Here is an 11,581-nt window from a genome sequence, read left to right on the forward strand (position 1 = left end):
TTTGTCCTGTATTATTCAGTTTGTGGGTGTCTTGTTTAGGCTATATTTAACATGGATCTGGTAGATGGAGGTTTTCATAGTGATGGGAGGAGTCTGCTGTGAAACACAAACAAACAGCATTGAGGAGGAAGCAAACAAGTGTAAAGTGCCTTTCAGTGACCCTGTAGGTCTGGCTTTAGTGAACTGATCTTTTATTTACCACCCACAGTGGTAACTTAAGACACAGTAGCTGAAGTTGTGGTCTTACAACCTCAGCCCAGGACCAGCATTGGTGATACGGCAGTTCTGTGTATGGGCTTGCTGAGCAACGGCAAGCAAATGGTTTTACCTTCCCAGTCATCTTTTTACCATATTGAATTTGAGATGATGGCCTTCTATAGCAGCAACCTGTAGGTGAGAACACTTGACATGAGTGGTCACAAACAAAAGTGATACTTTTCAAGACAAAAACCAGAATACTAAAAGTACTTCAACTGAGTATTTGATACGGGACTGCTTGTTACATGTATTTAAGATATGCTTGCTTGATGACTTGATCTTTGGAAGGATGCTGTGCTCATTCACTAGGATTTCCCTCAACTGATTCCCTCTCTGAACTAGAGGCTTTCCTAGAAAAATACCTTTATGGGTTGTCCCCAATTATGTAATTCCCATATGGGAATAACATGGGAATAATTATTAATCTAATTAGTTATTCCCATGTGAGAATTAATGAGTTAAAACTACAGGCTTTGTTGCACATATCAAAATTGGTAGCATGAAGAGTGATGTGCCTCTTTAATAGGAGCTACTAAAATGTCAGGGTTAAAGTCAGGTTACCAATTTTCATTTTTAGGAATGTTTACCTCCTTCACTGTCATTTATGTAGAAAAGCATTACAATACTGACTTGAAAATGTTGTTATACTGATCCACCCCTATAGATATGAAGAAAAAGAATTGAATAGTATTGTGTGGCGTACTTAATGGATAACAAACACTTTTTTGATGGAAGAAGGCCTTTCACACCTTATTATTTGATGGTTTCACTGTTTTACTCAGGTGTTCACATATTGGAAAGTTCTGACTTTTCTAACACCCTGTGGAATTCAATGCTCAGTAACCAAAGGCAGAATGATTGAACATACCTACCACTCTTTACCTGCTTGTTGTGCGACTTCAGTTACTAGGTAGTTGAGATACCAGCCCTGCCTGTGGATGGCAACATGTGTTGCATATTACACATTCTATTATTTTTCTTTGGAATACTTAATTGCTTTTATTTTCAGAAGAATTTTCTTAAACTGAGCACTGATATAGAGATTTAAAATTGAATCTTGATAAAGGAAAAAGGGTAGAGTGAAATCAGTCCTTCCAATTTAAACTATTTTTGGTTTCTCTCATCAGAAATCTCTCTTAAAAATTCCAGAAGAGTAAGTAGGTTCATATCTAGTAGTTTTAAAATACTACAGTTAGTGTTGTCTTTGCTTCTGCAAAGTACATGGTATATGTGTCCCAGGTTAGCAGAGCTAGCTCATGTCCTCCATAAGTTGGCTGAGTGTTCCCTCAGTGATCACTGTCCACTGTCAAAAATCACATCTTTTCACATCAGTGTTATGCTCCTTTCCTGCTGGAGAGAGGCTTCTTTCAGAGCCTCCTACACAGCTAGTTTTCAAAGCATATATTTAAACCCTTAATCTACAAAGGATCACAATTTGCAGGTAAAACTTCATAAACCAAACATTCTGTAATAGAAATGAACAGCCAATTCCAGACTCATTTAAAATTATAATTTCTACTGCTTTTTAGTGTCAAAAACTTTTCGATATTAGTGAGTTAATGCCAAGTCATAGGCTCTTCACAACTGTGAAACAATACAAGATTACGAGCAAACCTGAAATAATTCAGAGTAAAGATTGTTTCTGCTAAAGAAGAGTGCAACTGATAGATTTAGCTTTTCTAAATCTAGCACTGTGGAGATAAATTTTTTTTCACCTGCCTCAAGACTGACCTGTTTTCAGGTTTTCCAGGAATATACTGTGCAGTACTCTGCATTCATATCTTTCTCAAGTATTTAGTACTAGAGAAGCTAGTACTAAGTATTAGAGTAATAATCCCTGTGATCTTGCCCTCTGTACTCTCACATTCTTTTTCCTGCTTGGGGGTGCTGTTAACTGCATGGTGTAATAATCAGTGTAGGATTAGAAGTACTTTATTCCTGGAGTAAGACTATGCCTCTAGCTTCTGCTTTAAATAAGACCGACTATATTTTGCAACTCTAAAGGGTAGAAAAAAATGAACAAGGATGTTTGCTTAAAGGCTTGCAAAGTGCATGGACAAAGTGCATGCTGTTCAATAATGCTTTTTCAAATACTTCAGCTTGTCCTTGTGCGGGTCAATATGTCTTTCTAGTTAAACTGTGTTGCATTTGGTTACAAGAGAAGCATGCAATCATGTGCTTTCCACTCTTATTCTAGGTATAGAGCGATGGAGCAATCTGTTTTCACACATGCAGAGTTAAGAGTTCTTGATCCTTTGTAAATGGAAGTTACTTGTTTAGAAAACCTGATTCTCCTTTGGCAGATAAGGGAAAGAATGTATAGTAGATGCTGCTGTTAGAACTTTAGTAGGTATCTGAAGCATAACTCATTAAGACCTAAAAAAGCCCCCAAACAGCAAAACAATTGTTAAAGCTGTACAGATTGGTTCAGAAAAACAGACCCACTTTGTTTACGGTAAGCCATCGTCCACTTCAGACAGGGGAAGGGCAATATATGGGATACCCAGCGCCCAATGACACCGTACCAGAGTCTGAAAATAAGTCTTCCTCAAGCAGCAGAACTAACAAAGTATGGTTTTCTCTATCTACGTGTGCTTGGTCCCTACACACCCACAACTGCAATAACGGTAGCTCCTACCCCTCTCTTGTGTAATCCTAGCTCTTCCATGAGGTTTCCTTGCAGTGCTCCCCTCTCCCCTGTTTTATCACCAGAGCAAAGCAGAGCACATGCTTTGCTGGATCCTCAGGAGCAATGCATGTGCAACGGGCCCATGAGTGCGCAGGGACTGATTAGGCAGCAGACAGGACAAACAGCACACACAAGTCATGTGCTCATGCCAAAGGCTTTTCCCTCTGAGAAGAGAAACAGTTTCAGGCTTCTCTACCCGCCTGCTGATTCTCACAAACCTATTAAAGTCAATCTTTGAGAGCTTTCATCGTATTTAGATGGCATTGACCAAGCGGTTCAAAAGCTGTTTGTCAGGAAGCGGTGGAGGTGACAGAGAACGGTGTGACTGCATAAGTCCCGTGTCCCTAGAAAAAATGGGTAAAAATGTGTTACACCTGTAACGTGATATGGCTGTATGTCTATTCCCAACAGCTCATCTTAACAAACTGATAAAATGGTCCAGAAAAAAATAACATGAACTCCAATGTCAACAAGTGGAAGGCATTACATTTAGGCAGGACCAACTGACTGCTCAAATACCAGGTAGGGAATGCCTGTTTTTGTAGAAAAGAATTGTGAGGTTATAGCACAACAAAGGCCAAACATAAGTAACATTAAAAAAAAAAAAAAAGGAAACAGGTCTGTAGCATGTATGATTTGTGATTGAATTGTACAGGCTGCTGTTGTCTTTGGAATTGGGAAAACCGGAGTACTGCATCCCATTTTTCCCTCATGTCTGTCCCCAACAGCAGTGCTAACGGGAGGGAAACCAGAAGAGTGCACCAGTTGTAATCAGAGCTCTAGGAAGCAGACAAGCGTGAACAAAATAGGATCATTCAGAGACTGAGAGGTGACGTGCTAACAAATACCTGTGTAAAAGGGAATGGGAATAATGTGTAATCTTCCTTCAGAAGACAAGCATTAACAAACTCAGATAATAGCATGCTTGAAACCCTGGAAGTTGTGGAGTTTCTAATCCTGAATATCTTCAAGGGTAGGTACCATTTTTCTAACTCTGTTTCTCTCCAGTTGCATGTAATGTGTTTCTGCAGTTCTTCCAGTTCAGTATTTCCTCTAGAACCACTTCTGAGGGAGTAGACTAGTTCACACTGACTTTGCACACCAGCTAACCACGAGTTAATTGCCCTCCAGAGATCTGTGCAATGGATAGCTTGTCCATACATACACAAATCTTTTAATGTCTTAATGTTTGCTTTCCATTTATAAACAACCTCTGAATTCACTATTACAAGCTGTTCTGCATGATTATTAAAGTGTTCAGGCATCTTTTATAAGAATGAAATCTTTTTTCTTGAGTACTGTCAAAACTCCACAATCACCACAGTCAGATTTAGAGCAATGATACAGCAGATCTTCAAAGGGGTGCTGCTGAAGATGGAAGGCTGGAAGACATGGTTGAAAGAACAAAATGGTTAGCAGGAAAACTCTCTTTATGCTTAGAAAGGATCTAAGGATCCTTTTTAAGTAGGACACCTAAAGTGAAGAAAACACACATTCCTCATTTTCAATGAGTTTTCAATACAGTTTGAACCATTTCAGATACTTTATCTTGAACTAAAATACTCGAGCTGATGCCTCTTGATTAATGTTCATATAATTTCAGCAGAAAATCTTCTTTAAACAAGGTCTTCTGAATTATTTAGCATGACAGATAGGAATACTAGGTTTTCCCTCAAGTTATTTCAGTACAATAGTACAAATATTCCTGTTTTCATTAAGTGGACTTGCCAGAACTGTTTTCCAAAACGCTCACATGTAATATTCCTCTGCAGAGCCTGCCTGCATTGTATGTGTACATATCCTATACAGTCTGCTTCTCCAAGCTCTTGCAGCTGTCTGCAGCCTGATGATTCAAGCAAGAGCTGCAGACCTTAACTTGGAGATCTTGGACTGTGTTTTTTCTGGGGCTGCTCCTAGAAAGGCACATTTTGTTTCTAAGACTGCTGAAAAAGTAAAAGCAATGTTTGAATTTCTTTATTTCTGGGAGCTTCCTTCCCCTGGTGGGCCACATTAGACATAAGAACTAACAGGGAGTTATAAAAATATGTGGTCTGTCCAGCTGAGAAACAGGGAGGAGGAGTTGTCCGTGTTAGAAATATTTGTTCAGCTGCTACTGGAGTAAGGCCAGTCAAAGTTACTGTTTACAGTATGAAGTGTGCTGCAGTCCATTTATCTTCTAAAGATAAGAAAACAAGATAAAGAATCCATTTTTTGGAACAGTTTTGACAAAAGTTTCAGGGAAATAAAAATAAAAATTACCTGAAAGTTTAGGAGCTTTTTTGTTTATTTGCTTGACCGCAATATACCATTCCATGTCATCCTGTACTGACATGCTCAGCCATGCTCAAAAGGAGCAAACAGTGACACAGCCAGGAACCAGAGAAACACTAAACAGCCTGTCTGAGCTGCAGAGCTTCCTAGTGGGTGTCTGAGCACAGGCAACTTCATGCAACGTTTTCTTTCAAGAGGTTTTGAATGAGCAGAGCTGCTTTTCAGAAATCCACTGCAAATTTCAGTAGCGTAATCTCAAGGTATTACTGGGCTGAGTGGATGGCATCAGGAGCAAACTCCCCTGAACCCCTCTACACTGTGGGGCATTTGGAGTACAACCGGTTCCTGGAGAGAAACACAAAAAATAGCACTAGAAGTAGTATATGCCCATGGAGGGAATGTAAACAAAAATTCAATGTTTCTCTGGGGAGAAAGGTTTTGTACAAGAAAGCCTCCTGAATGTCTTTTGAGAAGTTTCTTCCCCGTCTGAAATACCAAGAAACTTTGCATGTATCGGGAAGCCTTTATTTCTTATTTTTAAGACAGAACGTTTCTTATATGTCTTATTATAAAGCAACAGCCATTTTTGTCATGCACACATCAAGGACCTTTAACTTTACAGCCTTTTTACTGCCTTTACTGTCCCAGGATAGCCTGTCAAGGGATTTTCAGCTGTAAAAGAAGCAGAGTCATGCTTTGCGGCTTCTGTTTTTTACTCTTTTTCTTGCTCTAGTGCCTGAAGCTGGCAGATACCACTAGCCTCAGTGCAATATCTACAAAAGAATAAAATATATCTCATTGCATTTAATTCCTTCCCCTGAATCTGTGTCTTTAGGCTCATACTTAGCCAAAAAAGGGAAAAGAAATTGTTCTACTGTTTGTTTCCTCTATTTCTTTCATTCTGTGTGACTATGTGGACACAAAGAGGAATAGATTTTCTAAAGAGAGAGTTCAGTGAATAGAGGAATCAGACGTGAGAATGTCTAATCTTTGGATTTACAGCAAAAGCAGCCTGATCAGACAATTACTTTTTTTTTTTTTCTTAAGATGAACGCTTAGGTATGTCCTCCCTCCACAAATAATGAATTCTTATCGAGTTCTGCTTTGCTGAGACTATATTTTCAGTAACAAAATAGTAACTCAACTTATTTACTTGAGTTATTAACATAGGTTACCAGTTCAAGTTCAGAGCTATAGAGAAATGTACCATTTCATTTTATCTGCTTAGCTGTGGTAAAATCTAAATGTCGTCTTATCTCACTGGAGCAGAGCAAACAGAAGAGACCAAGGCTGATAGCTGGATGTTCAGCAGAAAGCTGTAACTTCAGACTGATTTTGTACTCTTTCCCATGTTGCATCTGCTGTCTAGTTGGCATTCCCCACTCGGCCGTAGAGGACATAGGTTAGATAAGTATCAGAGCATGGAAGCAGAGCACTAGGAGGTCATATTAATAACCTCAGCACTTTCTGGAAATTCTAAGTCCTCTTAAATGTGATGAAGGAATTGAAGTACAGGTCAGCATTCTCCTCAACCCTAGTCACATACCTCCACATCCACAGAGCTCCAAACCATGGAAGTTGCATCTGTGCGTTTAGGATAGGTGCTGATTCCTGGGTCTGTGCATTTCCCATGCATCCGCTATTTGCTGAAGATAATTATATGTTCATTGATGAATTTGACACCAGAAAAGGGGTATCTAGAGGAGCTACTCAGTGGCACTTCAGCAGGGTTATCAGTGGTTTTCATGGACTAAGCTTCAGGGTGCAGGCCTTACTTGTAGCCTAGTGCTAAACAAGATGACCAAGGCAGCAGCAACTTTCATTTTTGTAGTTTACTGAAGGCGTGCAGCATTACTTGGGGTAATACTTAAGCATTACTTGAGGTCATTCTGTGCATTGCTATTATAAATTCCAAGAACCTTCACCTTTGGAAAGGATACCAAGCAAATATTGTACCAAATTAATAAAGATATATATTCAGAGCATGATTTCTTGATGACTTGGTGATTTTGGTTTTCTAATTCTCTTCGTTAAAAGACAGAATCGTTAACAAAAAATTACAGTTCCAATCCTCCTTGTTAATACTTCAAAATAAAAGGCTATCGGTATGTTATCCTGCTTCTTATTAGATAAATTAAAAACTATTCCATCATTATATATTACTGCCCATGAAAACTGTTACTGAATAAAAGCTTAAGCAATAAAATAGGTAGGAATAACTCACCTTAGCAAAATTGGCCACAATTCTTGCAATGCATTTTTATTCAGCTAACTTTGCTTACATCTATAAATAACACCCACAAAAAAAAAAAAGGGAAAAAACAGTTTAGCAAGATCATCCTGAGGAAGTGATACAAGGCGTTATTAGATATGCTTGAGGATGAGTCAGCAATACTTGTCTTACATCATGCTAAATAAGTTATACCAGAAGTTTGGCTACGATCACAAAACAATAGGACGGGGAAAGTAAACCAATTCTGTAAGCCTTAAGTGCAAACATCGGTTAGAAATGGAAAAGGCGGTTCTGACTGGGTTTCACAGAGCAGTAAAGTATGGCTGATAGCGAGAGAGGCATGGAAGAAAGCAGTTTCATGTAAAGGAGTATTTGTCCAGCCTCCATAGAAGGGCATATTTGAGAGCTCAGACTGCAATTATAGAAGTGTATAAAATGTTAAGGAAGCGGGAAGTATGGCAGCCCACTAGGAGCGTGTGACAGAGGGCACACAGATGCTGCAGAAGGAGATGCATTGGTTTCACATGTTTACCTCTCTTCTAGTCATTATTTAAATACCTGCACCCTTCAGACCTTTCATTCAGTGGATGTTCCCTTCTTTCCCTGCTCCCTTGCCTTGAAGCATCGCTTGTCACATTACAGTAAACTGCTTCTAGATCTTACTCTTGGCTCTGAAATCATCTGGAGTGAGATGGTTCTGTGCCATCCTAATAATACTGACTGAAGGTTAATTAATACAGGTCATGTGTGTCTTGGTCTTGATGAATGCAGGGGACCACCGTTTCTGGACTCTGATAGTCATTTGCTGTTGAAATGTAAAAGAGTAGGACCAAGAAGCAAAATGCGTTAGTGGATTTCAGGAAAAAGAGTAACCTATCAGGCAGAGACCAAGAGGAATTGCTAATTACAGCTGTGCTGAATTGTTCAGTGAATTACTCATGAACTTGTGAGAAATACATAGCACAAAGGTAACTGTAATTATTGTGGGTTGAGGGTTCATTCTATATAGCAGAAATACATAGCACAAAGTACCTATAACCCTCTATGTAGTGTGGATACCACAGATGGCCGGTGCCAGGCAGCTTTGCTAAAGCAGCAAATTAACTCAGCATGTCTCTTCAACAGACCTCACGTGTCCAACCTACCACAATTTAAAGTTCTGTAAAGGAAACTCTGGAAATATCATCATCTGCTTTCTGAGTAAACTGCCCTCCACGGAGAGTGGAGAGACGAGCTGCCCACGCTTCCTGCCTAGAGATTATGGTGCTCTTCAAAGATGGATTTTATCTGCAAGAAGGATTACATGATTATGTGTAAGTTACAGGCAAAATGCAAGAGCTGCAACTTCAAATGGCTATGTCACCACAGACATTCTTCTTACCCCTCCTGTAATAAAAAGTGCATGAGAATGTTTCATTATGTGATACCCAAACCCTTGTATAGAGGTTACAGGGTAGATGGTTAAAGGGTAGTATACTTTCTGTTCTTTCAAAGAACACCGATGTGTTTTAAATGGATGGCAGTAAGCCACTGCAGAGAGATCAAGTCAATCAGAGAGGTGGGAAGGAACACTCCCAGAGTGAGGAGAGAAAACTGCAGTAGCATTTCTCCAATTCTCAGTGCCTGTCCCCCGGCAGCTCTGATGAAGGGGCCGCTCTGCATGACCTATCCCTCCAGCAGGGCTAACGCTCCCAGGGAAAGGCCAGCAGCAGCAGTGCCGCATCAGGGCCAAAGCAAGAGGCCCCAGACACCGGCACAGGGGCTAGAAAGAGGATGAAACTTGTGCTGCTGGAAGAGGGGTGCCCAGCCACCTTAGGTGGACTTTGCCAAGTCCATACCAGCAGCCTGCGCTGCACCCTTTCCGCTGATAAACCCAGGACTTCAGTCTAGGGCTCCGTCACACCGGAGCAGACGGAATAAGGGAGGAGGTAACAAGGCACGCAAAAAACCTCAGAGGGCAATTCTTGTCCCTCCTTCCGCCTTTGGGATGCCAAAGGCTGGGAAACACAGTAATTACAAAGCCTATTAGAGAACATTATTAACTCCAGCTGGAGCTTTTGAAATCAACTTTTTAAAACCTCGCCCTTCTTGTTCAGGGTATTAAGCAGTCACCTCTTCCAAGCCTGCAGAGGGAACTGCTTTCCTCATGTTAATTCAATTTTCTTTAAATCATTAAGAAAGGTTCTTTTCTTCCCTTAGGTCTAAGAAATAATTTAAGGCTGTATTAAGAACATCGTGGTCTCATCAGGGAATGCTACAACTGAGAGATGAGTGATACCTGCTACCTATCAATGCTATGTGTGTAAAAAGGCAAGTAAAGTTTCTTGTAAGGTATCCTGAACACAGAGTGCTTTCAAAACATTTTGGGGTCTGTCTTGTTCTGTTAAGAGCTGCTGTAGAAGAAAGCATACTTGCTATTCTCTTTTTCTTAAGGAAGCAGAAAAGTTAAGAGAATGCTTCTTCATCCTTTGTGATCAGTAGCTATTCAGCAGGCTTTCAACAATAGGGAACTTTAATAGCTTGTATGTCTTTTGCCAAATTAAATGCTATTTTTGGTATGAGCCTAAGGGCATGATTCAGCAGTTTCCTAGCCAGCAAGTAGTTCAAACCTATCACAGAGTATTTTAAGACTTGCTATCACGTGTTTCTTAGTATCAGTTTTCTTCCTGTACTTTATTGGTGATTATATGGTCAATCTATTAATGTATTACTCATTAATAAGTATGGGAGCACATTAGGTTATACAGTATAGTGAAAGGACTCAGCCAAATGGATACAGTGATTACTAAAGGTATTTCTACTGAACATAATTATCTGTGGCACTCTTTATGATACTTTAATCCTTGTGAGAAAAATAGGTTTTGAACTAAGGAGACCTGAAACCCATTAAATATAACGACAGCAGAGTCAAGTTGTTTGTATTGTACCATACTACTTTTATGTCACTTTGTACACAGGCAGGAGGTTTAGTAATCTTCTCAAGGCTACTAATACAGAGGAAGCAACTTGTATATATTTCCTGGATTGGAGTTCTGATTGCAGTTACTCAGTTGACTATATAATGTAAACGTAAAATAATCAAGGTCAGCTGTAAAGCTGGAAGTTTGAACGGACAGTGTATATGTGAAGATAACTGTAACGAAAAAGGTAGGATTCAACTATCTTAAAATACGGGATGTGTATGTGAGATGCTCTTGTTTAATCTGCAGTCAGGTGTGCATTACTGTAACTGGTATGTGTTGAGGGTACAGTCCATGTAGCAGAAATTCAACATCATAAGCAGCAAGCAATCTTCTTGCTATCTTTGACATAAAAATGATTAGAACTAAAAAGGAAACAAAACTCATGTGACGGACACTTCAGCAGTTTATAAATCCCCTTTCTTTATTCACACAGGAATGGTTTGCACAGATCCCCTCTCCCCACTGCCCTGCCATCTCACTTCCTCAGGAAAAATCCTAATACGGTGCTTCACTTTGGGAAAGCACTTTGGTCTCCTTGCTATGGTAGTCGGCTTGTCCCATGAACTAAGCTTTCATGGCTCCCCCTCCATTTTCAGGCAGAAAATAGGGTGCAGCACATCTGGTGCCCCTTGGCATGCCCTCCCCATTCCTTGCAGCGGAGAGGAAAAGCCTGTGTGTGAGATGCTGCCCCTGGGAGCTGCTACGATCTGCAGAGTTGCGTGGTGGCCTGCGCTTAACAAGTGGCCTTCCAGCTCCCAACAGAAGCATCCCAGCCAGGGGCTGGCCAGCCCGTTTGTCTTCTGTGGGGCCTGAAGATTGATGGGATTGTAAAGAGCAACTTCCAGTATCTGTGAAATCAAACATGTTCCTCTGGAGAAAAATTTCATGGTATTTCCCTTTGCAGGGAGGGGCAGGGAACAAGAGGCAGAAAGAATCCAACCTGATAGGACAGTGCCCACTGAGAAAGCGAAGAATAATCAGCACAGTTCTCAGTGGAATTTAGCGGTTCCTGTTGCTTCTATGGGAGTTAGGCACCTAAATACCGTTGCAGACTCAGTCCATGATCTAGAACTAAAGTCAAGTCTCTATCTAGATGACAAAACTAGATCTTGGTTCAGTCACTGAACAGGGGAAAAAGATTTCTTAAAGGAATGGAAAAAAAACCCC

General features: G+C 40.3%; 2 long non-coding RNA genes across 3 annotated transcripts; both read right to left on the reverse strand.

Moving 5' to 3' along the window:
- Positions 1–5: 5 nt before the first annotated feature.
- Positions 6–5,382, reverse strand: LOC135313410 (uncharacterized). Of its 2 annotated transcripts, none has more exons than XR_010373054.1 (3): positions 5,207–5,382; positions 3,166–3,291; positions 6–387 (listed from the first exon to the last, which is right to left on the reverse strand). It is a non-coding gene; the product is annotated as an uncharacterized LOC135313410 (long non-coding RNA). The 2 variants fall into 2 exon arrangements; XR_010373055.1 differs by lacking the exon at positions 5,207–5,382 and adding an exon at positions 3,796–4,098.
- Positions 5,383–5,425: 43 nt separating this feature from the next.
- LOC135313409 (uncharacterized) lies at positions 5,426–7,647 on the reverse strand. The gene is made up of 3 exons (XR_010373053.1): positions 7,443–7,647; positions 6,765–6,864; positions 5,426–5,563 (listed from the first exon to the last, which is right to left on the reverse strand). It is a non-coding gene; the product is annotated as an uncharacterized LOC135313409 (long non-coding RNA).
- Between the last annotated feature and the right edge of the window lie 3,934 nt (positions 7,648–11,581).

The sequence above is a fragment of the Phalacrocorax carbo genome, chromosome 5 (genome assembly GCF_963921805.1).
Source record: "Phalacrocorax carbo chromosome 5, bPhaCar2.1, whole genome shotgun sequence".
In the NCBI taxonomy this organism is placed as follows: Eukaryota; Metazoa; Chordata; class Aves; order Suliformes; family Phalacrocoracidae; genus Phalacrocorax; species Phalacrocorax carbo.